At 43.7% G+C, this 24,397-nt stretch overlaps 1 long non-coding RNA gene across 1 annotated transcript; it reads left to right on the top strand.

The window, feature by feature from the left end:
• Positions 1-4,033: 4,033 nt before the first annotated feature.
• Positions 4,034-5,739, top strand: LOC112951970. The gene is made up of 2 exons (XR_003250307.1): positions 4,034-4,078; positions 4,194-5,739. It is a non-coding gene; the product is annotated as an uncharacterized LOC112951970 (long non-coding RNA).
• The last annotated feature ends 18,658 nt before the right edge of the window (positions 5,740-24,397 follow it).

Consider the following 24,397-nt stretch of genomic DNA (forward strand, 5'->3'; position numbering starts at 1 on the left):
GCACCGATTTTGTACAGCACTGCTGCTATGGAAATAAACCGTGGCTTTTTAAACAGAAGCAAAATCCACTTTGTGCACTGCTTGTTTTGAGACGGTTCTTCCAACAGCACTGGCTTTCCCGGCGGCAGTGCAGGAAAGCAGTAACTTACACAGCACACGCCTGCAAAGTTACCAGGACGGGGAGGCTGCTGGTTTATTAGTCGGTCACTGCCCAGTTTGTGTTTGAACCGTGGCCTCCCGCTGGGAATCGCGGCCTCCCGCTGGGAAGCGCGGCCCCCCGCTGGGGCTCGGCCCTAGAGCGGTGCGGGCGCAGAGGGGCCGGGGCAGCTGGTGGATGGACGGGCTTCACCTCAGGTCTCCTCACAGCAATAAACCATCAGTGTTACTCATACATGTAGCATACGTTATACATATTTTGTAAAAGAGAGCCCCTCTTTCTAAAGACGCCCCCAGTGTGCGGGGGTTCCCGCGGGCTCCCGGGCGGGCCCCGGGGCGGCCCCGCCCCCGCCGCTCCCTGCGGAGCTCCCTGCGGAGCGGCCGCCCTGCCCGCGCTCCCGCCGGGATAGTTGGGACGGCGCTGCTCGCGCGCCGCTCCGCTCCGCTCCGGGCCGACGGTTGCTATAGCAGCGCCCGCCGGATCCCCGGCCTCCGCTTTGGCCCTTGGCGCGGCGGCCCCGCGCGGAGCGGAGCGGCGCGGAGCCATCTTGCCTGGCGGGCGGCGGGTCCCGGCGCGCGCTCCTTCCCGCGCCGCTCCCCGCGTGTCCCCGGGCGCCAGCATGCCCATTGCCCACCTGCTGGAGCTATGGAAGAGGATCGAGGTGGAGCCCATGGAGACGGAGGTGAGCGGGGCGGCGCGGCCAGGCTCCCCCGGGGCCGCTGCCTCCCTTCCTCCCCGGTGAACGTTTGGAGTGGCGGTGCTGGGCACCTGTTGCTCCCGAAGCCGGAGGCGGCCCCGTGGGGAGCGTGGAAAACCTAGCTTCGTATTTAAACATGAAGCGCTGGAGCCTGAGCCTAGCACCATTCTCTGATCAGATAGTTCTCCTTTTTCTTTTATTTTCTATTTTCCTTTTTTTTTTTTTTAATGCCTTCTTTTCTCCTACTTGCACTACCCATCGCATCCCTAGGCTGGATTTTGTTCCTGAGCTGCCCCGCGCCCGTTTTGAGCAGCAGCGCCCGGCGCGCGCAGCCCGGCCGCTGTCCCTGCGTGGCCCTCGCCGCGGTCCCCGCACCGTGACACCCTCTCCTCGGTGCCCAGGAGGCTGCGGCTGCCTGTCCGGCTGCGAGCAGGGACACAGCGCGCCTGGGCTGCTTCTGGGGCTCTTGAGTGATGTGGTAAAAACTGCGGGCTTTGGCTAATTATTTCCTCTCCAAGGTACATCTGTGTAACAGGTGATGCAAACGGGTGAGGGAAACTGGTGAGATTTTGTGTGTGTATGTTTATTTATTTTTAATATGCCTCTTTTTTTTTCCATTTACACTTAAGGCTGTTCTGACTTGATCAGAATTCAGTTAAACGTCTTGTTTCTTCTTTTATGTAATTATAGCTTAAACAGGCAGGTTACAAGGAACACAAATTTGTATCTCAGAAAAGGAGTTGCTAAACTCTGGAAAAGCTTTCATTTCTTRCTGCTAATTTAAATATGTAAAAGGTGATACAAATTTTATACAATAAGGTATTACATTTCTATAGCTTATTGTGGGCTGGTACATTAGGAAAGAGCACAGGGGGCTTAGAGAGGTTTTTGTTGTGTAACTTACTATTAAATGCTGTCACCTGCTCTGATTTGTGTAATGCAAKAAACCTGTGCTAACAGATGTGCTCTGTGTAGGCAACTGCGGGTTGTTTCTGGCTGTTTAAGCAGGTAGCTGATTTCTCCTGGGGTTGCTTTCTTGGTGAGAACACTTCTGTAACATGCATCAGGTCTTTCTTCTGTAGCGCTGTACTTATTGTGACCAGTTTTCTACCAGAGAGCATGGAAATGCTTTTCTTTGCCCCCCCCAAAAAAAAAAATAAATAAATAAACCCAAAGTTTGGCTTCCATGCAGCATCTTATCCAAGTAAGTTGCGTGTGCGTACTTGCTGTCTGTCTTCTTGCCTCCCTCTCTCTTAAAAGCAGTTTTTGCCTTGTGCATATTTAGTATTTTCCTTTCTGATCCAGACAGAACCACTTAAATCAGCATTCCGATTGGATTAGCTGCTGGCAGCCCCTGGGAAAACCCTCCCTAGATGGTTGGTGACACTTCCAGCTCTGCCCTGAAGCCCAGGGTTGGTTGTTTAAGACRGGAGCTTTTCCTTGTTACCTCTCTTGGTGGTAGAGAAGAATTAGGTCTTTCTCTCTGTTAAATGGGAGAAGGAAAGGCCGTGGCTCTCCTTACTGAGTGTAACTGATCCTTTACAGWGCTGCTTAATCAGATGTTTGGTTTCTGCTCTTCCCAACCCTGTCCTGCTTTTAAAAAGCTGTAGTTAGGAGCTACMCAGTTGATTCTGTCACTCGTGATGCAAGATTTCACTTGGAAATAATTTAGAGAGGATTAGAGAATGATAGGTATAAAATTCTGAAGCTTAGACAAGAGCAGTAGGTAGTGTAGCGTTTACTCTGTTTATTGCCATCTTTAAGCATATTCATAATATACCTCTTTAAATCATGCTGTGGATACAATTTCTACACCACTCTTCCCTCTAATTTAGTTGAGATATTTGAAGAGATATTTGAGAATTGAAGAGATATTTGGGATATTTGAAGTGAGTCCCATTTCTTGCAGCCTGTTATCCGCAAAGACTGTCCTCCTTTTCGAACAGTGAGGACGTTAGTTTTAAGTAAGCAGAAGTGCAAGTGAAGCGCTAGTGGCTGGAGTACTGCTAGGGAGCTGTCATGGGTCCTGAAGCTGTGTGGGATAAAGTGTTTTTGTGCTTGTCTGCAWGTTGTTCTTTTTCACTGAAGCTTTTCACAGTTAGCAGATGAGTAGACAAGGAGGGAGCCGGTTTCTTTCTCTGATGCATATGGACCTCCTCCTCCCCTTCTTTTAATGCCAAAAACCCTTTAAAAATAGATGCTTTTATGAGTGGCTCTGCATGACTCAGGTGAATGACTTGCAAATATTAAGGACAACGTTTATAGTAAATCAATTCCTCTAAGGAGGAGTGAAGGGAGGGCATGTCTGTATTATGTGTGCTTTGAGGAAAGATTGGAGCAGCATCCTACATCCTTCACTTTCCTACATCCTTCACTTGTTGACTCTGGAGGGCATTAATTGTGCCTGACAAGTAAGCAAGGAAATTTGGACACTTAATGTCTCTGGAATTCTTCCATTCTGGCTTGGGCAGAGCTGTTGAGCCCTCTCTTGTATGGATAGGGTGGTGAATTACAGTCTTGGAAATGTTTCCCTAAGGAAGAGTAGCATGATCAATCTTGAAGGAATCTTTCTACCCCATTCCCAAAGAGTTTCCATTGTAGTAGAATATCCATTAAAATTATAGTAGCTGAAGAGGGAGTTAAGTGTTTGGAAAATCTGTCCAAAAGTGTACATATATTCTCTTTTTCTCAAAAAGAAATACTGTTCTAATTCTTTGGTTTATTCATGAATTATCTTGTTTCATTTCTTTCATTTGTTCTTGTGTGATTTCTATTGACAGACGTGGTTTGGATTCTCGTCAGCAGATGTGTGCACTAGTGCTTTCCTCCATGTGCTCTTTCTTTGCAGAAAGTCTCCTTCAGCAGATGAAAGAGTAAATGCACGTTTTTAGCCACTAACAACTCAATAAAAGCCATGTGCTGGTTCAGCAAATAGTGTATAGATTTGTTGTAGTTTCATATCTGTTAGAGAAAGCAGATCTTCCTACATCTGAAGGTCACCTGTAGTAAATGTGAATAATTAAACGTACTTGCTGCAGTAGTGCAAGTCTGGAGTGACCTTATTGATTAAAAGTAAATGGATTCTATTATGTGCTAGAAATTGGCTTTAGAAGTCTTTTTGCCCTAATAAACTGTATTTATGAGATGTTTTTTCCCCTTTTTTTTCCCGTGTTTGCCAGCCTGTGGTGGAAGAAGCTCCCCTGGATGAAGAACCGGTAAAAGAGGTAAATCTATGTGTAATTTATATATTTGTCAACCACTTTCTAATATTTGTGTGATCATAATATAATCCTCTGCACTTAAAGAAACCTAGAAATGTTTTCTTTCCACATTCTTCAGGCACCGATGACGCAAAAGGAACCTGCCTTTTTGGTCTCTTATTACATGGGCAAGTTAAAATGAAGAAGTGAGTTATTCAGCTGGAGTTTGTGGAACTTGTTTTACAGATACTGTTCTTCTTCTGATAGTTTTCTGAGATAAAATAGAAAACTTCGGCAGGTCTTGGCATTTTGTGTAAAGAAGCCCATCTCAGATCTCAGAAGGAGTAGTGGTCATCAAAATGATTGCCTAAGTACCAATGATTGGACCTGATCATGAAATACTGTAGAGTTTTGAAATCTTTTCTATTTGCTCACTAGGCTGAGTTAACTTTCTTGCAAGTCTTATTATTACTGTATTTTAGTATTTTAGAATAGAAGACAAAATGTTATCGCCTCAAAGAGCTTAAATGCTTGATAGATGAGAGAGAAGGCAGTACGGTGATCTAAAACACGCAAGGACAAAAWTCATAATTATGTTGAGATGGAGGTGACGCTTGTTGTGGCTGCAGAAATGACTGGTGCTGGGTGTCAGTAAAAGGTGGTGCTGCAGGTGGTGTGAGGGGAGGGAGCAATCTCCAGCACCTTAGCAAACGGGGCTTGAAATTTGTGCCCCCTTGCCATGTGTTACATAGGCATTTGAGGTGTTCACTTCTGAGATCTGGGAAGCTGCTTGGGCATCACCCTCTCCCTCTTAATTCAGAGGGACCAGACCACACTGGTCCCTCCTAAAATTTCATTGTGCAGGATAGGCTGTTKCTGGGCTCATTATAATGCTGGTGTGGTGGAAAGATGCTTGAAAGCTTCCTGGAGACTGACTTTTCTCAAAAAGTGAAGGAACTGCAGACTGATGTGGTACTTCTGATCCATAAATAGCTATCTTTCAATGGAGGATTTGAAATGGTAAACAGGAGACCTTATCAATCATTAAAATTTGTGCTAGGAGAAGGCTTCAAAAGAAATGTATTTTTATCTAAATTGCCACTAAGATTCCCAGTATCTCTTATTCTGKGAAATTTCCTGTTTTACTTTTACCATGTTTGGTTTTCAGTGCTGGATAAATTTTCCTTAATTTCTRTTCTCTTAAAAGGAAAAGTTTTAACCCCTTCATGATGGAAAATGGGGAAGAAATCTTAGTCYTGAGCTCTGAAATGGATGCAACTTCCAAATTGCAACCTTCTCCATTTCCATTCTTAAAAAGATGTTAACCCTCTAATGGCTTGGGGCTGAAATTAAGTGCATTTCACTCAAAATGTCACTTTATCTTTTGAGAATATTACTAAGTCAATTTGTTTCATGGAGTGTTGGTTTTAAGTGTATTTCCCTATTTTAGCCTTCAGTTAGAAAAATGAATTTAACCTGAATAAATTCATTTGGTTTCATTCAGGATATTTTATACAATTCTGAAGCTTTAATTTTTATGGAAAAAAGGTTGTTGTATGTAATTGCCATTACTACTTAGATTTTTTTTTTTCCTTTTTCCTCATCCTTGGATGTATTTCCTGCTCTGTAAGTGCTGCAGTTTGCTCTCTGGTATCTGCAGTTACCTTCAGCTTTATATATGTCTGCTGATGCCACCTCAGCAAGGCAGCGTCGGTGCCTGGATCCTGAGGGGAGGGATGTGCTTAGGTCTGGCTGAGCAGTAACCTGCTCTGCTTGGCCATTACAGTGTGTGGATCACTAATAAACCCACACTGAGAGTGAAATATTGCCTATCACTCCAATTTCCCTGGTCTGCTTTAATTACAGAGGYTCAACAGACAAATACAATAAGAAAAACTATAAAAATGTGTGTGGTGTATTTATTTATTTATTTTAAATCCTTATTCTGCTGTATTGTGGTATTTCACCTTTTATCTGGCTGAGTTAGCAGTAGCCACCACTTTATTTCTATGAAACGTGTTTCTGAGTGCAGCATCCTGTAGATAAGAACAGATATTTTTGGAGCGATGTGTGTGTGTCTGTCTGGCATGTTGTGTTGTTTTTATTTATTTTTTTTCTTTTGTGCATGTGTGCCCACACCAATTTTATCAGGGAACATTAAAGCACAACTTAAGGGGTGAATTGAAATAATGTAATGCAGTGGATCACATCCACTCGCATGGTGCTCTTGTAAATAACCTTAGGCTATACTGGCTTCCTCCTATTTTTTTCTCTCCTGTGTGCAGTGCACACAAGTGAGCTGAAGTGACAAATGGATTATAAACTGCACTTCCTGCTTGCCTGTGGTCTGATCTTGTTGATGGACAAGTTCTCTAAATGTCTTGGAGGGCATAAATAACTAATGGGGTTGCTGGATGCAGCAAGCGTTTCTGAGGCACATTGAAGCCCCAGAGCTCTGCTGTTTCCTGCCCTGGAATCTGATAACCTGGATTACTTAGGGTTGCTCCTGCCAAGGCTTTTTCCTAGAGGGACCTGTTAAAGGCATGGCCCCAGGCTGTCCTGTTACAGAACAAGTAGGCTTGGCTGGTAGGAATTTCTTTGGGAGAGATCTTCAAATAGTTCTAGCTTAGATTTGTGAAAAACAATGCTTCAATTAAATGACTCTTGGCGGAGGGGGGGAAGTCATTTGAATAGAGGAGAAACGTACTTTCTGCCTGCAGTTATTAGCAGCTTGTCAKGTATGTAAGGGTGCTATGCCTGGTCTGGCCTGGGTCCAAGCTAAGCGTTCCATCTAAATCCTGGCTGAAGCCCAGCTAGCAGCCATATTCTTCAGCACGTTCCTTTAGTGAGGAGGAATGGGCAGTACAGCTTACAGCACGAGGGGCTTTTCTCCTTTGAAACCAAGCACATTCAGAGGCTGGSTTGTGGCAATTCGTGGCTGGAGCTGTTTTGCTTCCTCGGGAGGTTGTGTRTGCTCTAACCGAGGACACTCAAAGTGGGAGAGCGCTGCTGTGGAAGTGCTAAGCACCCACAGAACAAGGTAGATTTTGCAAGTTGTGTCATTGAAGTTACATGACAAAACTATAAATGTCTTGACCTGGGATTGCTGCTCATTGCTGGACTGTGTTCCCTAAGACACATGCTACTTGGTCTCTTCCTAGCTTGTTCTGCACCAGCACGGTTCTCCTTGCCAAAGAGCCGTGAAGTGTGACAGGTAGTGTTTTTTGAAAACTTTTCTCTTGAGATCTGAAAATGCACCAACCCCATTTCCTGTGGACCCCCTCACCCTAAATGAGGGGGAGATGGGGCCCTACCTGGTAGAGAATGTAGCTGCTGGCTTTGCTTGGTGGCAGAGCTTTCCCTACCTCAGGTYGCAGCAGGTGCTCTCCTTCACTGAGGTATCCCTCGTAAGTGCTTTGCCGTGACCTTCTCAAACCTTTGTAAAATCAGTGTTTGYAGGGTGAGTGATCTCACTTTACATGTTCCCATCAAGAACTTCCCCTGTGTTTGTTTKTTTTTTCTTTTTTCCCTCCTCTCCTCTCTCCGAGAAGCCCTGATGCAGTTGGATATAGAGCAGTTTGCATAGCTGGGGGAAAGTGCATGGAGTCCGACAAGGAAGAGGATTCCTCTGTGTGTCTCTGTTCTTCTCAGGTTCGCAGATCTTGGCTATAGACTAACTAGCCAGCTGACCACATTTCTCACTAAGCGTACACCAAAACACCCAACTCTGATTTAATTAATCAGGCAGGCAGATATATGTTGTAATACTTGCTTTCTAAATGACTTCTGCAGTCTGGACTGTAGCAGTTATTATTGAGCAACTGTTAGGCTGAGTGAGGGTGGAGATGGGGGTGTGTGGGGAAAACAGCCCTGACAAGCGCTCCGAAAGTTGCAAAACAATACAAGTGGGCTGCTGGGTATTCTTGGAGCAAGGATTTTTGCTCGAGACAGATAGAAAATTTGTGAAAACTGTTCCCTTGTGAAAATGGACGTGTTCCATAATGACAGCTGGTGCCCCAGCGACTGCTGGCTATGAACTAATTGTGTCATCAGGAGACATGAGTCACTTGGCAGTCCCTGGAGTCAAGGGTAAATTGTTTCTGTGATGAGATACTTGCACGGTGCCTATCTATTTGTTTATTTACTTTTAAAGTGGAAACAAACTACAATTTTACGCACAAATGATCACAGTTCTAGGGTGAGAAAGCCCCTTATTCTGCTTTGTTACACTGAGCTGGAAAATTGTATATTTTCTCTCCATCCACCTACTCTAATTTTCTTGCTCGCTCTTCAGTGTGCTCTTTCATGAAATCATTCCTGCGGTACTTCTCCAGGTTGAAATAATAACCATTCCTTTGRTAGCTGCTCTGTTCTTTCCTTTTACACCTGACTTTGCTATCACTTTAGCACTCCAAAGGTTTATATGTAATTTTCCCCCGAGAAAAGGTGATGTGGCAAAGAATGAATGAAGCCCCACAAAGCCCCCTCCTGGGGGGAGGGACTGGCCACTTTTCTCTGTTTTTTTTCTTTTATGTTTCTTTCAAAAGTATAGGGAAAATTGGGAGGTTGTGACCAAAGCAACTCTAAAATAGATTCTACGTAGCTAGACACAGAGGATTCATCTTCATTGTAGATGTCAAGAAATAGTCTTCTGTTCCTAAGTACGTACTTGCTTTGGAGTACAGTTTATTGTATTTAGGATCTGACTAGTCTTTCCTGTTGACTGAGAGGGGAGACTTGGGTGATAATTCATCTGATTACAGTTGATCCAAATGAGTCAGRCGCAGAATTTCTTCAAGTTTGTTCTGTGAACTCATTTGAAAGGATATTGTCCACAGCAGAGGCTGTGGACAGTGGTTTTRCTCTCTGCAAGCTGAGCAATAATTGCTGCTTCCAATTGATTACTGTTTGAGTGTTGTTTATCGTGAAAAACTTTGTTTCACAGTGAATCACCTGCTTCCAGTTCACTCTGTGTCACCTGAGAGCAGCATCTAGCCATATGACACTGTGTATGGAGCACCTCTCCCCTTCCCAAACTTGGATGCACCAACACTCCTGCCTCTTGCTGGTCCTTGGTCTGCATGTGCCATGGAGATGCRCGAGGGTTGCAGGGTCTCCTGACAACATACCGAGGATATGAAGAGGGTTTAATTGCAGCTACGGACTTGGTCCCTGTAGCATCTGGACCACGAGTGACGGTTTTCCGTATTTCTCATCCATAGGGTGCTATCATATGGAACAGGATGTTACTTGCTAGACTTGTGCTGCAGCAAGTCGCTGCTCTTCTCGAGGAGCAGTCGCTCAAGTGCAGATGTTGCTCAGGGCTCCTTCTGTGATTCATGCTCTTCATTGCCAACTGGGCTTAGTGTAAGGCTTAATTAAAGCTGTGTAAAACATTCTGAATTTATTGAATCATTTTCCTGAAATGTGGCCTGTCATGCTGTGCGTAGCTGGCAGGCTAGCACACTTTTCTGTTCTCGGAGACAGCTTTGAATAAATCATTTTTTGAGGGAAGAGCTGTGTGACATATAGTCAGCCACAGGGTAACTGCATAGGAAAAGTACTTAAATTGCAGGGAGTGCACTCAGTGGGCAAATAAAAAATATTTGCCTCTGCTTCCTTAGTGCTCATCATAGGGTTTCAAATCCTGCATAGGCTTAGATGTCTGACTGAAGCTTATAGAATCATACTGATAAAAAAAAAAAAAAAAAAAAAAAGTAGGGCAGAATCCAGGCCCTGTTCCTGAAGCTGTGCAACCTGGAAAGAGAAATTTAAGAACTATTTCCTTCTAGTGGGTCAAGTTAGGAGTTCTCACCCAGATCATGGGATCACATCGGAGTTACTCTGTGACTTCCTGGGGCCTCAGCTCGATTCCCCTGATTCCCTAGTTYTGTAATAGCTAAAAAGTTGCCAGTCTTTCTTCTAACAAGCAGAATGTTCTGAGCTCTGACTGTGGCARGGAGTGGAAAAGCAGCTAGACCATCGCTAGAATGTCAGTACTGGGAGAAAATTCATTTAAGTTCATCATTCATTTTTTTAATAGCTACTCATCTCTAAGTTGTGGGTGATTCACTGTTGTGACTATTAGTCTATTTCTTATTTATTTTTCTTTGATCAATTCTCTTTAAGCACTTTGAATTGCTTTGGGACAAAATTAGAACACATGACAGCTTTTTTGGTAAATCTTGAAATACATATTTTAAATTTCAGGTTTTGTTAGATGAGTACCAAGATATGCTTACAGTAAGGACCAGAATTTTTTATTTCTAAATTTTGCAGTAGCTTAGAGGCTAGTTTGGTACTTGTACRCTAGGTTCTGGTAACAGATACGAAGTGGGTTGGTTGACAAAGAGTTTTTATTGATTCTCTTTGCTGGGAATGGGATTATGTTGGATGGGAAGTTCCCTTTCAGGAATCTCTACATGGAGGGTCAGCGCTGACTGCTTTTTGTWGTTGTTGCAGAGAATACAGTGTTTCTTGAAAGCCGAGATGAGAGGATAGTGAGCCATAAGATGCTTCCTCAGGGACTCTCTGACCTTTTAGTAGTGTAGGGTGCTGACTTGGGAATTTTTTGTTTGCTCGTTTTGCTCGTTTTCAATAGCTGGAGATGAAGATGCTTCTGGCTATTGCAGAATGAGGTGAGACAGGATTAAAAACCAGACACCTTCCCCTCCCCAGCAGTCAGTGCTTAAGAGAAGATAGAGCACAAGACTCCCTTGTGGGGAAGTGGGAATATAGATGTTCCTACATGAGAGTTCCTCTCCTGTGCACTGGTTAGCTGCAAAACTCTGTTATTTTCCTGTGTATCCCACTGGGGAATCTCTCTGGAGCTGAATAGCTGATTTTCTTGGGCAGTGGGCTCTGCAAGGCTGTCTGTCCTGCGGTTTAGCAGGGGAAAGAAAGATGTTGCTGTGCTCTGTATGAAGAAAGCTGACTTGCTTAAGGGCCCAGCGTAGCMTGCAGAGTTGAAAAACAGCAACTTCCTTGGATCTGTTGGGAAAASGGTTGGCCTAGAGGTTTTAGAAGAGAGTCAAGAGTTTATCAAAATGCTACTAGAGAATTGGGTAATTACTGAGCAAACGTAGGTTTGGGCATCCAGTTTGTGTGGATGTTGCACTGAGTTACAGTATCAAAAATATTTAAAAGGAAAATGAATGATTTTGTTGCTTCTGAGAGACAGCTTTCATATATGACAAAAGAGCAGTGGATCGAATCCATCAGAGTCGCACAGGAAGCTCCTCTGTGTCTGCTTCTGCAGTTGTCAGGAGACCAGGGCCACCTTCGTGCTTTGGAGACGTGGAACGGGCACAAGTCGCTCCCCAGGTGGGTGTCTGTCAGAGGCAGGGCCTCGCGGGGAGCCGGGCGCTCTGCGGCCGGGCCGCTCGCTGCGCTCTGGGGCAGCCCTCGTGTTCAGGGACTCGGGGCGATGCTCCCCATATACCGGCCTTGGGGGACAGTCAGCTGGAAGCTTTTTCCTCATTTGCTGGCTAATTTGAAGAACGAGTCTGAGTCAAGGTAAAATAATAAAAGTAACCTAGAATCCAGGGATTTGGACACTTCTGGGAGCAACTGGTTTAAAAGAATTTTAATGGTGTTTAGCAAAGACTTCACAGAGCTATCAAAGATAKATTAATAGGTATTTAAGTTAAAACAGGACTTTAATTCACATTTTGGTTGTTACCTTTATCAGAGGGCATCAGGCATGTTTTTACTCTGACCGAGGAATGTTCTAGTATAACATGATATTTGGGAGCCTCTATAGACAGAAGCCCCGCCTGAGTCTGAAAAATCTGTTTGGTAACTCCATGTATGGTAGGGAGAGTYCCACCTCTCTTGTTCTATACTTGCGTTACTGCTAAACATTTTAAGTGACCCGGTTTAGCAGAGGGGAAAAAAGTATCTTTTTAAAGTCATTCCAATATTATATTAGGTTTTTGAACAGTGAACACTGAAGTAATTTCAGAGAGGACGACATACATGTCTTAAGAGGCTGCTGGGATAAAATGAGCATGAAAAGCAGCTAAGGGGTAAGATAAACTTTGGCTAATGGGTCTGCAGTCCTTGGGCGCTGCGAGGCTGTGTGAGCCTGAGCTGCGCTGCAGCCGGCAGCAGCCCGGCCCTCRGCTCCCGCTTGGAGCGCRSATGTGGCCACGGGCTGTTTCCATGGGGACAAGGATGATTCTTGTTCCAAGAACTGGACTTCAGGTTTTCATACCGTGCTGCTGTCTGCTCTGYGAGCAATTATGCGGCAGTTTGTTGTTAAAAGAGGTCAAGGATCAGAGGTTCTGAACTCAGTATGCGCAGCAATGGAGCTTTGCTTGGTAAATTGTAGGACTGTGTTTTACTAGCAGAACGAGGCTTATATGACTGCACTGACAATGAAGATTTTCAACGTGACATGTAAGTTGGTAGGCAACTCCAGAGAGCCCTACTCCCAAAATCTCTGAAAATCAGCAGGTGAGCAGAGGGGAGAGACTTAGAGCTGTGCCCAGGGCCTAGGGAAGGCCAAGGCAGAACTCCCCTTGGCAACAGCCACCAGGTCTCACCATCCTGTCTCATCAGTTAGAGATATACATTCTCTCGTTCTGTCTCTGCGACCCTTCAGAAAAGGAAGGGAGAAGAAAGAAGTGTGAGGTAAAATGGCCCTAAATATGTGGGATTTTTTTGTTTGTTTTAATATAAATAAATAAATTTTACTTTGTTAGTTCTGTTTCTTGCAGAACTTTTATTTGTCTTGCACCCCTCCTCTCCCTTCAGTAATCACGAATGGGAAATCTCTGCTTCCCAAACGTAAGTATGAAAGTCTGCCAGCTCTGAGCCCTTCCAGGACCAAACTGCAGGGTCTTTTTGCAGCTGTAGGTACATGTTATTCCCCACGGTGCCCCTTTGCTTTGATCTTTTTGCAAGAAATAGACCAGATTTGAGAGAGAAAGCCTTTTAAAAGAAAGCACGTTCTTAACATTTTTTTTGACAACAAAAAGCAGACTCTTCTTGCTAACTCTGTCTTATCCAAGGATGAACCTTATGTATTTAGGAGGGAAGCCYTTCTGTGCAGCACTTGGTAAGTACTGGCTTTCCTTGTGTGACGAGTTTTCGCTATGCTGTATTGCAGGCAATACTGACACCTAGTGCAATTGAAGCAAAACGGAACAGCTGAAGCTCCTACAAACTATGGAAAAATATACTTTAAATTGCTGGTATCTTGAAGCCTCTGATGCTTTAACAGCTATCAGTTGGGATAGCACCTCTGATTAACTGTGAGATTTGGAGTTGTCTCCGCCTGAGCTGGGCCATTCTGTTGGTTTGGGGCACTGAGGTGCTCTGTAGCGTAACAGGAGTGAGCTGGTYAGGAGTGAAGTTGTTTAAAAGTTGCACATCTTTAAAGCACAGAGAGGAAAAAAAGGAAAGGAAGCTGAAGCTGAAAGTGGTGGGAGAAGAGGAAGAGACCAGCAGAGGGTGAATGAAGGGATAATATTGCTGTTGGGAAGATGAAGCAAACACTGTGCAGGTAAAGAACAGTCATGGTCCAACTCTAGCCTAGTGAGATTCAAGAGAAAATTTAGAGACTTCAGTTAGCGGAGGAAATGACTTTAAAGGGGGCTTTTATAGAGGTTAAGTGTACAAAGCTGCTATTTTGAAGGTTGTTATTATTATTATTTTTTACAACTCTAAATGTAGTTCAAGGAAGCTTTAGCTACCTTAAGTGTAAGTTGCYTTTTGTGACTCTCCATTCTACAATCTATTTCTTAAGGCATTTCATCAACACATTGACCGTTACACCTCCCCTTTTTTCCTCTGGACCTTCARAGAATTTTGTCATGACAATCCTACTGACTTTTGCTGAATAGAATCCAGACATCAACATTAAATGATTTCCAATCTTTCAGAAAGCTGCCCCATGTTCTTAAGGAGGTGGGTAAAGCACCTCTGTGCTCTGTTCAAACTTAACTGCTGCAGTATTCTCAAAAAATCTAGTCTCAACTTGTGCGTGCTGACGTGTGAGGACGTGATTCTTCTCAGGAGCCTGATGGCCCTTGTGACCTGTGGTGGTTCCCTTCCCTGCATAGCTGAGTTCAGGCTGTCAAAGGCTCAAAGACAACTTTCCATGTGATATGGGGCAGGCATCCATCCTCCTGATGTTTTCTATGGATGGATTTGCCTGAATGATTTTACAGCCTAATTTCAGGCATTGATACGATACTAGCGCTATTAAAGCTAATGCCRTGCTGTGCCTTGATGAGTGGTTACTGCTGAGGTGCCTGAGGTACCTGCAGAGAGGAGAGCTGGGCTTGGAGTTGAAACAAATTCCCCAAACAGGGTTAGACTGAACTGTGGCAACACTGTATTTCTTCCTGTGAACTTAAGCTGTTGTGTGGATTTCAAATGTAGAGTTTCCAAATGGATTTTGTATATTCATGTTTTAAAATACCATGTGGTGTGCACATTGTATTCTCCTGCACTGAAAAGGTGGATGTAGCACAAGTCTGCTGCACGTAACAGAGGTGCTTTTTACATGGTTCTAGCTAGTACTAATTTATATCACTGTAACAAGATTTGACTTTAACCCTCTGTATTGCACTTCCCTACCCCAGACATGAAAACAAAACAAAAAAATCTGCCCCCTTGATTCACATTCCCTAAACCTGGCAATACAACTTTGCTGATCCTTCTTACAAATGGGGACATGACAATCTAGTTAGTCTTTTCTTGCTGCTGTTTCAAAAGTGATAAAATCTAAATCCTCTAAAGGAATCCAGCATTAGTAGGGACTGAAAAACAAGGATGTCTCAAGGTTCATCCATTCTTCCTCTATGAAACTGAGCAGGCAAAGCACAGTGTGTTGTCATTTTCTGGTTTTGGAGGGTTTTGCTCAAGAGCTCAAAATTCAAGTGTCCCTAAATGTTGCCAATGCAGTAAGTCTTTATATGCTGCAGAAGAGCAATAAAACTGAAGTTGTGCTGGTGGGTTTGGTTTGATTCCTTTCAAGAGAATCCTGCATCTATTTGAGGGTTTCTTATGTATTTAAGATGTGTCAGGAGGAAAATGAAGAATGTCATGTTGCTGGGCTATGTTAAACAAGTAATGAGAGAAGTCTCAGGGCTCTTTGTGTTCTTTCTTTAAACTAGGAAGCTGGTCAGTTCTGAGGCAAAAGAAATGCTATGGAGTATATGCTGGTTCAGCACTGAGGGAGTCTTAACTGCTACTACATGGGAGAACTCTAGCACTTCTTCCCCAACTCTTGGTAGTGAGTAGCTGTGCAATGATGACACTTCTGGTCACAGCCTGAGCCTAAGCCAACTTTGGAGTTGGTCCTGATTTGAGCAAGAGGTTTCATTAGATGACCTCTACAGGGGCCTCCCAGCCTAAATTATTCTAAGAGTATTTCACTTATTCCGTCAGTACTTTAGCTTCACTCCTCATCCTGCTCTGGCTTAAAGACCCTAGGAGCTAAAATTTAACTTGTGTTTCCTTTTAAAGCAGTCTGTCCTTTAAGTAAGAGGTGAAAAGGAGTTCCAGATGTTTCTTAACTAAATAACCACATCTATTCTAGCACGACACTGGAGTAGGGATATCCCACTGTCGCAGATCACAGTAAGAGCTATCGTGGAGTGTAGATTTGATAGTGAGACTGGAATAAGTTAGCTTGTGAATAAGCTAACCTTTTAGCAGTTAGGGATGCTATTTGTGATATTGAATCCTATGGAATGACATAAATTAGTTCCAGTGTCTTAGAGCTTAGTAAAGACCACTATAAAACCGAGCTGACATTTTGGTATGTGACATGTTACTCTCTGCAGTTTTCATYGGAGACTCCTCCATCTCTTAGGCCTCTTGCTCAAGTTTGCATCTTCTTATCTTAAGCAGCAATGCTAGTGACATGAAAAGAAGCTGATTATATTGGCCTGAGTATGTTTGGATTTGCTTGATGATGGCCCTCTGGGAAGAAATCCTTTAATGGTGGGGATACCTCTCCTCATTCTAGTATGTGGCTACTCTGCCTTCAAGCTATGGCTTGGGTTTTGCCACACAGTTCTATAACTTACGACTTACAGTGATGAAATGATACCAGCTGGAGCAAAAGGAAAGGTAGTAACTACGTTGAACGCTAGAGGTCTGTCTTGTCTTGAGGAAAAGCAGAGTCAAGGTGTTTTTATCAGTTGAGAATGAATYGCTGAGAGGCTAAGTTTCTTTTCAGGCATTTTGGGTCTTTTGGGGGTCACTTGTGTAGTAACCATCATAGAAATGTTTAAATTTGYATTCAAAGAGCTACATTGCAATTCTATGATTCGATGTTTGCCAGCAGTTTAAGAAATGCAGCTGGTCYTTGACCTGATGCAAGAACTGATAAGGCTGATAGTTTAGCTCCTGTAAGGTGGTTTAAGGTAATGCCCCTTCTTTAACACCAATAACTGAAAATATACAAAAGAAACTAGAAGCCACAGCTGTGTTCTTTAGGAGTCTGGATGGCTACAAGCTAGGAAAAGCTACAAATGGGAAGGGCTAGATTGCCTTTCTCCAAGTTGGGACTAAAGGTCCTGGAAATATGCTTTAGCTGTGCTCCAGGTACCAGGTTTTTAGATGGGCACAAGTGGATGGAGGTACATGGCTAGTGATAGGCAAGAGTTGTTAGAGTAGATAGTTACAGCTGTTTCTTCCATCTTTAACTTACAAAACATTTGACAACTTTTATTTTTCAGTTTGAATAGGCAGTCTTCTCCATTTCAGACTGTTCTGTCACACCTTAAATGGAGGAACCTCTGGAGAGTTTAGAAATTCTCAAACCACTGGAAACGATGGGACTGCAGCATTACTCGTGACTCGAATCTCCTCTGATACTGGCATCACTAGCTATTAAAATACAAGATCCTTCCCCTTTAACTCCTTGGTTTTATTGTCCTGGTATGATCAGGTCCCACTAGGGTGTACTGCYGAGTTGTGTGGAGATGTTGGAAGGTGGTTTTGGTTTTGCTGAAGGTAAGTGACCTCGAGCAGAAAAGAGCCCCTGCTGTTTGAGTCAGAGCTACGATGGTTCTGCTAATTGGTTTGCAAGTGTCCTACAACCTTAGTAGTTATGTAAGATACAGATGGCTCTCTTGCTTGTTGTATCCAAGCTTGATCTATGTTTGCTCTTGACCAGTGTAGTTTGAAAAATTCCGTTTTTGATTCCTTTTCTAATTTTGCAAAGTGTATTGGAGAGGCATAGATTTTTCTGTAAGATTACAGACCATTGATGAGCTCGTCTCTTGYTTTGGAGGTTAACAAGATTGCTCTTTACAGATTTGTCCCTTCAGAAACGTGAAGGGGGCGTACAGTAAAAACTTATGAATGGCGAGAAGGTGATGTGTGACAGTGGCGTCCTGGCACTCGATGCGTGTGACAGCRTTAGGTGCTATGAACAGAAAGTGAGGAGCTGGAGAAGGTCTCCTCTGTCTCAGCAAGGTGCTCAGGGACTACTTTGCAGCTTCTGAAGTTCTAGGTTCTGTCATTGCTTTGTCCCTTTTAAAATTTTGAGATCCTAAGCACAAGCATTTACAAAGAACTTTTGAAAAAATCAGTTTCTTCTCTAGTAGAGATACTTAGAGACTGTACCTAGATGAAGAAAAATCTGAGCTATCAATAGCTTACAGTAAGCATAATAAGGCTGCTATATATACAAAAGAAAGATGGGTAACCAAAGAGATCCACAGGATAATTTATTCCTTCTTCAGTTTTGAAAACTATGCTTATGGCTGACAAGCTTCTGATGAAGTGTTAAATGCCAGGAGTTGGGATTTGATGGGAGCAGGTCTGCAAAGAACTGTGTACTACTGAAATGGCAAAAATATTTCATTAAAAGATTTATTTTTTTTTTCAGTGTTGTCTAGCTCAGATAGGATGGGGTAAGCATTCATCAATGAATGAAACCACTTCCTTCCTCTCAAAAGAGTGTTTTTATTGAAACTGGCCAAACAAACTTGTATAGCGCCAAGCATACTCAAAAGGACATGTAGCAGAACCTCATTGTAAAGGTGCTGTGTTGATGAAGTGTAGAGGATTCTTTTGTTTGCTTTTTAGATCATACACTTGGTTGAAATGGTTTTGATTGAGGCTGAGATTGTATGTTGTCTGACTTAGATTTAATAAAAAGCATATTGAGACACACAAAACTAAAAATATTAAGGTGTGTCTTCAGCCTTAAAGGTGTCTTATTTCTTGGGCAAAAATTCAGACTTAYAGATGAGATTTTTTTTTACCTTTCACTTAACTGTCTTCCCAAACTTCTTCATTTATTTAGAAAGAACACCAGTGTAGTAATCCCAGATTAAATCTAAGGGTTTAATTTGAGCTATAATCTCTAAAGAACTGGCTCATCATAGAGGCCTGGATGTTGGAGCATTATTTCAAAAGAAAGAAATAGCTGCCTTTCCATTTTTTGTCAAAGAAATCAAATTTACACATTAAACTTATGTATATTTACTGGTGCCAGCTGAGAAATAAAAGTGCAGCCAGAAGATCATAGTATGAAAAACTGATAATTTGAACTCAGTGCTACTTCTGTATACAGAAGAGAATAAAATTATATTAACCTAAGCCTCCCATCGACAGGTTGAAGCTTTTATATGACTTGTACTCTTTTTTAGGCACTCTAATTCCTCTAATTCTCGTTTTAACTCTTGTTGAATTGTCCTTGTAGAAACATAAAGAAGGAAAAGCTCCTGGTCATTAAGGCCCTGTCACATTTAGATATTTAGTAACCTTTCAGATACAAGTCAAAATACTAATACGTATAAGCTGTGGAGAACTGGAGTAGTCATTGCATGTATTTCAAGATAAAAGTAGCATGCTGCTTGGAATGCATACACAGTAACTGCAGCCACTTTGTACTCTGTAACTTGAAGGACCCATTTGTTGAAAGAAAACTAGCTCTTTTTKGGGGGAAACTATCTACAGAGATAGGATTGCAACTTACATTCCTGCTGTGTGTGTGTTTAAGCGAGTTTTGTGCTACTTTCACTCTAGTATTTCTGTAGGTGTTTTGGACTCTTTTTCACCATTTTCAACATGTAGTGGCACTTCTCTAGGAGTTGTTCTTTTTGTCTTTTACCTAAATTGTCCTCAAGGATTTCGAGCATATAATACACTAGAGGAGTAGCCACTGTCTTACTACTCATGTTCCCTGATTTCTAATGTTAATAACACTTCCTGGAGGGTGATTTGTGGTCATCTTTTTGGCCTTCTTGTGGTTGATATCCTCCTGGGACAGCGTTTATTAACTTGTGTACGTGATTCCCAAGGATCAAGCTGAACATCTCATGGCTGCAACGTCATCCAAGTGCTGCTTCTGCCAGACCTACTGCTTCCTTCCAGCTGTTGTTTTTGTCTTAGTGGTTATCCTAGGCGTGTGTTTTTCTCGGATGCCCTGTGTTTTGGCACCTGTTGTGGATCATGGCATTGCTCTCTGCGTTCCTGGTAGGTTTCCCACTGACACACTGTGGTGTCAGGTCTCTGTGCTTGGTTGTGGCTCTACTGGAGCTGACTTGCCCATGACGCTTGGCTTTCCAATATGCCCAAGCCTTGGCAGCTAAGTATGTGCTTAACTTCAAGCCTCTGGTTTTCCTGGTTTATACTGTAGGGCTTATCATGTACTGGAAGCCTTTGGGCTTCTGCAGGAGCAGAACTTTGCAGGGAAGTTGCAGCATCTTCTGCAATGCTGTTGAGGGCTCGTTCCTCAGAACCTCGAGCTGCCCTTTGCTAGCAGCTTCCTGAAGGGCAGCGATCCCTGGGATTGCTGGTCTCTGAGGTATCCAACCACACTCAGTGTATGCTCAAGGAATATCCTGTGTGCATCTGTATGTGGCATTTCTGTGTGTAGTCCTTTTTATTCCTCAGTGGCCCYTAAACAAGCAAACAACCCCCCCAGTATTTTAGCCATTCGAGGGCAATGCGTCTCCAGGTTATGTAGAAGGGCAGTGGGTGGGACAGGCGGGCTCCCCGTGTGGGGCGCGCGCGGTTACGGGGTGCCCCGCGGCAGGGCGCACGCGGCCGGCAGGGCTCCCCGTGCCCGATGCCGAGCCGCTGCCTGCTCTAGGGGAGGGCTCAGAGGATCAGCAAGACGTGCAGCTTCTGCAATCCTCCTCTTCCTTTTCTTTTTCCTCTGTAAAAGAACACCTTTAGATAAGCCCCTCTTATAACTTGTTGGATTTTCTTGGGAGTGATGCAGACCTCGGACCCCTTTCCTTTTCTCCCTGTGCCGCCCTGTGCAGCTAGGCTTTGGCTGCAGCTGAAACGCCTGTGTGCAGCCCCTTGCTTGCAGCCTAAGATTAGGTTCAGGCTAGCCCTGGCCTTTCCATCTGTTGCTCCGTTGGGCTGGCGGTTGGTGACGTGCAGAGCGAAGCTGGCAGAGAGTTGGGAGAGGAGAGGGAAGGTGTGGAAGCTGCGCAGCGGCCCCCGCGGTGCCTGCTGAGCCCGACCTGCAGCACGGCCCCGCGTGCTGACGGAAAATGATAAGGCTGCCTCACAAGAAGTTCCAGAAGTTCTTTCTTAGAAAGGTAAAATGCTTTTTGCTTGCTTGGCTTAATTAGCTTGATGGCAGTGTTTCACAATCAGATGGTTTTKGGGGTAGGCGGCCTTGTGAGTTCCTTACCCTGCGGTGCATTAAACTGCAATGCTTTTCCTGGCTTGTAGTTGGGATATGATGCAAATCAWCACATCTCCACCAAGCAGTAGCGTGCTACACGAGTTAGGCTGGATTATGGTTGCAGTTTTAAGGCTCTGTCATTCTGTTGTAGTGTGCTGCCTTTTAACCCTATTCCCTGCCTCGGTGGCAGCATATGTTCCGTATCTGTCAAGTTGAATTCGAGTGCGCTCTGGTAGCTCTGCAGGGAGAGCACAATGCTGCTCATGGACGTGCTCATTCTCCCCCTCAAAAAAAAAAAAAAAAAAAAAAAAAAGGAAGCTGGTGTTGTTAAAAAGCAGCTGTATCTGTATGAATGTTTTGCATTTATACTGTATGCTCCTACTATTTTCAAATATGCCCTTGCAAATCAATAGGCATGTGCAGGGACCTGAGAGAGAGCACATGCTGCTCAGCTGCCACTGTTTTAAGCTCTAAAACAGGTAGTTGTAAATACTCCCTCTTGATCACACTTTCCTAAATATTGCCCCTAGAAGGGTATTGTGGTGCCTGACTATCTGGACTAGTGTTCTTTATTGTCTGCATTATCTGTGGGTCTCTTTCTGGCACCTTGAGAACATTTATTCTATAGGTTATGAAAGTGTATTTATAGCTTTTTTTTTTCTCTCTCTTTTCTCCCTTCATCTCTTGGCTACTTAAACTCAGTTTATTAGTGGCTGATGAAGCACACAGTCTTTTAKTGCAGGGCTCTCAGTTGCAGTGCAGTGGAGTTCTGCCTTTTCACCATGTAGTGTAATTTCATGTACGTGTGTTGTTCTCTCCAAGTCATCAGTTTAGTTTCCATTAAAAGAATTTGAAAGCAGTACAAGGGAAGGCAAGAGCTGCATTTTAGAACAGTTTAGGTTCAAGCATGTGATTCACTGATTCTAGTGTCTTCATAATTGCAGATGGTTGTGGGTTTTCTTGTGCTTGAATGTGGAAGTTACAGTTACACTGTTTAACTGTCCTTTTGGAAAATTTTATTTAAAGTAAAAAGACTTTTCCTCTTCTGGTGAAGTGTACATTGCTTATTGCCAGCAAGACCTGTTCAAATAGTCATAATTCCACTCCAAGTATACTCATAAGAGCTGATCTTGTATTGCACTGTGGCATATAGTGCTGAAAGCTGCCAAATGATTAATGCAGGTGTAAAAAGTGCAGGAAATCAGTTGTGTTAAACCTGAATTTGAAGCAGCTGCARAAAATGCCTTTGTGGGCATCATGCCTGGAATGCTAAAGTGAAGGTAAGTGCAAGCCAGATGACGAGCATAATTTAACATGTAGGTGATTGATAATGTTGGGAATCCTGTAGCAATCCTCCAATGAAAGGATCTGTCCTTGTGGTCCCAGGGACAGGGAGCTTCCAGTAAACAGTCTTCTTGCTTGTAGTAATATGTGGGGAAACAAAATCAGTCAATTCTTCCAAAATATATGTGATGATTCTGTTTGCAAGGACCATTTCCTAAATGTGAAGGAAGGGATGGCAAAACAAATTGTTGGGCTCTGCTGCCTGTTACGTGCGTATACCTGTGACTCGAGAGACTGCATGAGCACATTGAGGCAGAAACTTGGCTCCCACTGGTCTTAGTTTTCTGGTCTTGTGTTTTGCTTTATGGCACAGGATTGATTGCCTGTGTGGTGCTGGCATTACCTGGTTCTGCTTCAGCTGGCTAGGGCAACAGACTGCCCCGTGTGGCTTGCTCACGGCTCTGGCACACCAGGGCCCGGTGTGCCAGATCGTCTCCTTATGAAGTGAATTATTATCCTCGTGAGTGTTGGCCTAGAATGAATATGTTTTTGGAGCCTTCCCCCCTTCCTGTCACATGCTCACCCCATGATAGTAGGTAACTTTTTTTTTTTTTTACTTAGCAGATGTTTTGTCAGATATGAAATTGAGCTGCTGATTGCCCCCTTTAGGGCTGTAGCCACTGCCCTATTTCCATGGAGCGAGTTTTGAAAAGGATCTGTGTTTCCCTTCCTATTTTTGTAGGTGCAATTTTGAAGCAGTCTGGGTGATAATTGTGCAAACTTCTGATGTCCCAGATTGGCAGYTACTTTAAATAAGAAAAATTGGCCCTACTGTAGTCCTGTGTTTTCCTGAAAATATATACTACAGAATGAGGTGAAAGTCAGTTACTGGAGTGAAAGCTTTTCAGAGCTTAGCCTTAAGTGTTTTACCTGCTGAAGCAACGTGTGAACACTTTATCTATCAGACTTTACTCTGCCTTCTAGTCAGCCTTTAGACGAGGGAAGGATCTTTATCTTCACTTGGGTGAGAGGTTTCAGATTAAGCCTTTGGATATGTGTGAAAACGTGGCTTTGCTCTAGAGAGTAACTGTAAAAATTGGCATGTTGTTTCCAGCTCACAATAGCTCAGTGGTTTGAATATAACATGTTTTCAGCTTATGGCTGTATTTAATTCTTCCACAAACTTGTAGTTACCTTGGGAATTTAAATAGTACTTTCTCCTCTTCCCTTTCCCACCCTGTCATGTTGTTGTATTTATTTTGGCTTCTGGGCAAATCTAGTGTAGTCCRGAGCGTCTGGCAGCACAGCCTGCTAAATAGCTGCCGTTTCAGGCCCCACAGAAATGGGTTAGTACTACTACATCTAACACCCTTGTTATCTGCTTGATTGTCAAAGCACCATCATGTTGCCAAAGAAAGGTCGGCTGCCTCGGGTCCCTCCCTGAGGTAGGCACAGAAGGGCAGAGATGTGCTCTGTCTGTGGTGAAATACAGACCACTGAATTAGAGCACTTTACAGAATCTGTATGCGTAGGAAATTTGCCGTCACGAGCTGCTTGATTTCAGGAGTGAAGATGAAAATCATTGCTTGTAGTAAACTGTAATTCAGAAATAGAAAAAGTTAGTGCAAGACCATTTGTTTTGAATGGCATGTGGGAAAAGGAAAACATGTTTTATTAAAAACGGGTAATCTAGAGTTTCACTGTTTAAAAGCAACATGTAATTTCTTCTAATAGGAGAAAAGCACTTGAGCAAAACAAATTAATGCCTCAACTGATGCACCCTTTCATGGGCATCTAGCACAGTAAATGCTGATTGCATGATTTATGGAAATGCCTCTGATCTTTGTAGTGCAAAGAAGGGCCTTTAATTTTTTTTCAGCCTAGTGAAAAAAGGTTTGCTAATGCCTGCAGTATTGGTGGAACATTGCTCTGTTATAGCTTGCAATAAATGTCTCTCGCTCTTCCCCATCACCACCGATAGACGTTTCCGTCCTTAGGGAACATATGGCTGAGTCACAGATAAAAAGGAGAGAAGAGTGAAAAGATGCCCAGCGCCAAAGGAGTCTGTAGATCTTTTATGTCTGGCTACACATTCATGCGTGTGAGTCATACCTGCAGGCAAGACATTTTTATCATCTTTATCATGTTTTCGGTGCTTTGCTTTTGTACAGAGCAGTGTATTCCACACGGGTTCACAGGAACAGCTTGGGGCGCCGTGCGCGCTCCCCACGTGTCGGGAGGCCGGGGGCCTCGGGGCACCCCCCATGTTTGGGGCTGTGTCCTGCTCCACAAAGGGGACGGGGGCCCCTCAGAGATGGGGCTGAGCTGGCACCAGCATTTGCAAATCATTCCCCCTACCCCTTCCCCATTTCCCTGTTAGCATTCCCTCCCTGTATCAGTCATGCATGTGGTCAGACTGATCAGTGTGAGGAGGCTTAGTG

The sequence above is a fragment of the Nothoprocta perdicaria genome, unplaced genomic scaffold (assembly GCF_003342845.1).
Source record: "Nothoprocta perdicaria isolate Ctin4 unplaced genomic scaffold, notPer1 scaffold_38, whole genome shotgun sequence".
Taxonomy (NCBI): domain Eukaryota; kingdom Metazoa; phylum Chordata; class Aves; order Tinamiformes; family Tinamidae; genus Nothoprocta; species Nothoprocta perdicaria.